The 5,265-nt window shown below is 42.5% G+C and overlaps 1 protein-coding gene across 1 annotated transcript in view; it reads right to left on the reverse strand.

The window, feature by feature from the left end:
• The window catches only part of ASXL2 (additional sex combs like transcriptional regulator 2), a 127,454-nt gene that overhangs the window by 80,885 nt on the left and 41,304 nt on the right, over window positions 1-5,265 (reverse strand). The gene's annotated exons all lie outside the window — the stretch shown is intronic.

Raw genomic sequence — 5,265 nt, forward strand, 5'->3', positions numbered from 1 at the left:
TTCCCATAATTGAGCTCAACAAGATCATCAGTCTGGCCTCCTTCCACATCTGCTTGACTTCCTGCAAATTATCACGTGGCACTCCTGTGCCCCAATACATTTTTTCTTGAAGATCAGCTCTTGTGGGTTTCTGTGCTCTACAGGAGAGATTCCCACAGGATCCCACATCAGTTCTCTGAATAAGCTAAAGCCAAGCATTTTTATCCTTCTACTCACTTTCTTCATTCCCTACAGAATCTTTAACACTCTTTTCATGGTCACTGAAACCAAAGGTGCCAGTTGTGCACCACTCTTCATATTCCAAATCATCTCTCCACTCTGCTAGATCTTGTCTAGCTAGTTTGTCCAGTTCTGGCTTAAAAATCTGTCCTCAAGCAATTCCAAAAGTCTCCTAGATTTCCAACAGATGCCAGAGCAGTCAGAATGAACTCTCCATTCATAAGAAGGTTCATCCGCTTCTTCTTCTTGATCAGCTGGCCTGCAAACACCCACTATGATGTCCTCTGTGTCACCCTCTGCTCTGAACTAATAAGTTCCCAACTGGGTCACCACCAGTTCCACAGCACAGCTCTGTGTGTTCCTAAAGCTGCTCTTCAGCACAGAAGGCAAACCATTTTCCATGTCTCCTTCCACACAACACACAAATCCTTAATCTCACCAACACTATGGCTCTGCGTGTAATGACAGTTGATAAAGAGGGAACTAAATCATTAGTATCAATGCTGCACACAGACCTCAAGTCCATAAGTCCTGTTCCAAATGCATTTACAAACAAGCATTTCAGACTGGCCCAAAGGTGTGCTGGGGACAGGCAAGAGTTCCTCTGGAGAAGTGAAGAGTCTCCCTTTTCACACACAGATGCTTCAGTTCATCCTATACTTCACTCCTGGTTTCAGCTTCCATCCCACAACAATCCTAGTTTAAAGCCCTCCCCACTGTTACCAACCACACTGGCAAATATACTTTTGCCCTTCCATCAGTCCTCATTCCTTAAAGAGTCCCATGGTCATAAAAACAAACATCTTCACAAACACACACAAGCACACACGAGAAAGCAAAGAACGTATCAACAGAATTGTCAAACAGCAACTGAGGATCACATGTTGCTGGTCTTGCAAACTAAGTTTATAACTGCATGGTTAACTAACACAACAGCATCATGCATCCAATGTAGATGTTGACTTGATTCATCTGATGTTCTGCTCAGAGATTCCTTATAAGCTCTTATCAGTATCCTTGAAAGATAATTTTACCTGCTAGATCACAGTGCAAACTTCAGTTTATTTTCCATTGGGCTGGATGTACAAGAACATTCATCTGAGGATGCGATTCTCAGGTGGCTTCTAAGCCTAGAACTGCAAAGTCTTGCTAAAGCCACTAACGTAGTGCCACAAGTCTGGACACTGCAAAAACAAATTTATACAAAATGTCCTGTTCCCAATGCTCAACAAAAGTACTTGTAACTCCATAATGCTGGCTTCAAAATCTGTATCTCAAGAAACTCACAAGAAGCCAAAAAGGCTGCCTGCCCACTGTGAGAGAAACCTGAGATCCCTTCCCTGTATCTAGACCCTTAATTGATTCTTGACCCCAGATGGACAAGAAACTTTACTTTGCTCCTCTCCCCACCCCACAGTATAATAAAGACAAACTGCATTAAATTAGTGGTGTTAGCATATAGTTTGATACTTTCAAGGTGTCCCTTTGGTTACCAAAACCAAACAAACAAAAACAACCCCCTGGCCAGCCATAGACATAATTATCTGCTATCATTTTGCAGTAAGTAGTAAAAAAAACAAACCAAAGTAACCCTTCAAAACACTGGGGCTGGTATGGGGCCCAAGAATATTTTCATTGATGACCAGATGACAGGACAGAGTGCACCCTCAACAAATTCACAAACAACACAAAACCAGAAGGAATGGCTATCAACACATGCTGACAGAAGAAGAACAGGAGAGCAACCCTGAGGAGAAGGACTTGTGGGTGCTGGGGATAGAAAGCTGCTGGACATGAGCCAGCAACGTGCAGTCCCAAGAGCCAACCATGTTCTGGGCTGCATCCCCAGCAGTGGGACCAGCAGGGCCAGGGAGGGGAATGTCCCCCTCTGCTCCACTCTGGTGAGACCCCCTGCAGTGCTGGGTCCGGTTCTGGGGTCCCCATCACAAGAAGAACATGAAGCTGTTGGAGTGAGTCCAGAGGAGGCCACAGAGATGATGTGAGGGCTGGAGCAGCTCTGCTCTGGTGACAGGCTGAGAGAGTTGGGGTTGTTCAGTCTGGAGAAGAGAAGGCTCCAGGGAGACCCTAGAGCACCTACCAATACTTACATGGGCTTGTATGAAAAATAGGGACAATTTTTTAGCTGGGCCTGTAGCGATAGCAAAAAGGGCAACTGCTTTAAACTGAAACAGGGGAGATTCAGACTAGATCTAAAGAAATAATTTATTTTTTTACAATTACAATGCTGAAGCACTAGCCCAGGTTGCCCAGAGAGGTGGGAGATGCCTCATCCCTGGAAACATTCATGGTCAGGTTGGACAGGACTCTGAGCAACTTGGTCTGGTTGAAGATGTCACTGCTCACTGCAGGGGGGTTGGACTGGATGACTTTTAAAGGTCCCTTCCAACCCAAACTGTTCCATGGTTTTAAGATGGCTGTGCAGCCATTCAGAGTTACCTGGACAGGCTAGAGAAACAAACAGTGAGAACAAGCCAAGCCACTGTGAGCAGTAAGCAACACATGGCGAAGAATAGGAAGCTCGCAGAAGACAGTAGTACAAAGTAAACACCTTTGGTTTAGGAACTTCACTCAAAGACAGCTGGGAGATATAACTTTAGGAAAAAGTAACAAAAAAACACTCTACTCGTATTTTTCTTTTAAAAAGAATTTTCCTTATTCATATGTTATCATCTATTGTGAAGACACTATTGTGATGGATTAATTTAATTAGACAATACCTAGATTCTTAAAATGATAGAAACAGCCTTCAGAAACTATCTATGGAAATAGTGATCCATGTCATGTAACCAGCCACACAACAAGGGGTGACTGTAGACTTTCACTTGTGATAACTGGAAACGTGGGAAGGAAGGAGATAAGCATGCAGAAGGAAAAAATATTCAGAAGTTTTGCATCTTCATTCTTCATCTCAAAAATACTGGAAAAACTAGCACATTAAGTTGCAAGTGTAACAGAAAAGAAAGGAAGGTCAGGAAGTACAAGTTTTATGGATTTTAGTCTGAATGACTACCTGTAGCTTTGACATGTGAGGCAGCAGTGCAGAAAAGGGACCTCAAATTTACTAGTCCTATCCCATAAAATAGGCATTGAAAACTCATCATTTGCAAGTTCAAGACAACATCTAATGAGGGAAAAATAAAACACCACAATTGTTGCAAAAGTATGAACAGGTCATTGTCTAGAGCCTTTTGGTTCACTGAAAACAAATACTAAGTGATTAGGTATGGTTTAAACAGAACAAAATAATGAGAAGGGTCCAAGACTTGGGAAACGTGCCCAATACTTAAACTCAGTCTAGACAAGCTCATCTGGAAAAACAACTTTTCTGGCTGAGCAGCCATGGCTGCTTCTAACAGAAGAAAGTTTGCATGAGAATTTAGAGACTTGTTTACAGTGGTGAGATGTTTCCCAGAAACCTCAAAGCACACACATCTCCTGTGCCACCCGATTCCCAACCAGAAGTTAAACAAAACAGAAATAAAGACGTTGGACAAACCTCCCCTGAAAGTGGTCAGTAGCTTGGAGTCACCAGTCCCCTCTTTTCCAAAGGCATGCAGCTCCCAGACTCTGCAAGTATCCCATGCAGGGGGGCTGGAACTAGATGATCTTTAAGGTCCCTTCCAACGCAACCATTCTGTGGTTCTATGACATTAACCCATTTTGGCTCATTGTGGTTTTACCAGCTTCAGCTAATCTGCAACTGTAGGACCAAAGTTTCTTCTGTTGGGCAACTACCATCACAGAAAAAACTGACAAAATTACTTGCTTTGGCTACACAGAACAAAGAATAATTTGCACTGTTGTGATAACAGTTGTAATCTCATGCTCTTTAAGAAACTTGTTTAATTCTCTCAGCCTACTTACAGAAGCAAAGTAGTTCCTGCCTTCAGATGTAGCAATAGCTCTGTGCTGCTTAACAAGCTGATCTAGAAGAACCAGGTACAAAGATTAAAGAGACACAAAAAACCCCCTAAATAACACCTTAAGTACCTTCTCCTTTCTCTTCTGCCCCTTTCATCCTCTATCAGATCTTTCACTTAGTCTTCTTTCAGTTACTGTGTGTAAATAAAAACAAACTACTACTATCTGCCACAGAACTGAACTTGAGAGGCATTTTAAAATTAAGAGTCAGGATTTATCAGCTACCTCTGTACCATGAACAAATCACCAAGTGCCAACAGCAAGTAAAGCCTCATTACCTGAACTTAGCTATCAACACTGAAAAGAGTCAGTAGTAGAGGTGAAGCCCCGTACTTGGGATGGTGTCAATGATGCTCAAACTATGCTGCCTTAGGTGACAAAATATTCCAGTTGGTTCATTGTTAGCAAAAAAAACCATTAATGGAGTTATTTTATAGTCAGCATTACTTGGCACACTGAAGCTGTCCTGGTTTCTGCAAAGGTTTCCAAGAAAACAAGACCATAAAAGATATTTCCAAATTTTCTGTCTTGGAAGAAAGGCATCTTTCTTATTCATATCATATTTCTGCTAAGAAAAATTTGTTCACACCACCTGCAATTAAATGTAAAGCATTATGTTTCAGAAGCAAGGTATCAATATACCAAGTGGACCCAGAAAAGTGTCCCCCACGAGCACCAGCCCACCAAACTGGAACACCACCTCCAACAAAACACTCAAAACCCCACTGCTCTTCCAAGCAGCTCAGCTTTTCCACATTTTCCAAATATCACTGATTTACAAGCATCAGTTAGAGGGAAAGGTTGTGTCACACCTCAAATCTACAGAAGAATAAGCAGAAAACCATTTTACCCAGACTGTTCACAGAACAAGTGAGCTTGCAATTACACCCAAACTGTTGAAGCACAGAACCATAGAATCACTTCGGTTGGAAAAGACCTCTAAGATCATCAAGTCCAGCTGTCAACCCAACACCATCATGCCAACCAAACCATGTCCCAAAGTGCCACATCTACATGGTTTTTTTTAACACCTCCAGGGACAAGGACTCCACCAGTGCCCTGGACAGCCTGCTCCAATGCTTGGCCACTCTTTCCATAGTGAAT

Source organism: Chaetura pelagica, unplaced genomic scaffold, assembly GCF_000747805.2.
Source record: "Chaetura pelagica isolate M959 unplaced genomic scaffold, ChaPel_1.0 scaffold107, whole genome shotgun sequence".
Taxonomy (NCBI): domain Eukaryota; kingdom Metazoa; phylum Chordata; class Aves; order Apodiformes; family Apodidae; genus Chaetura; species Chaetura pelagica.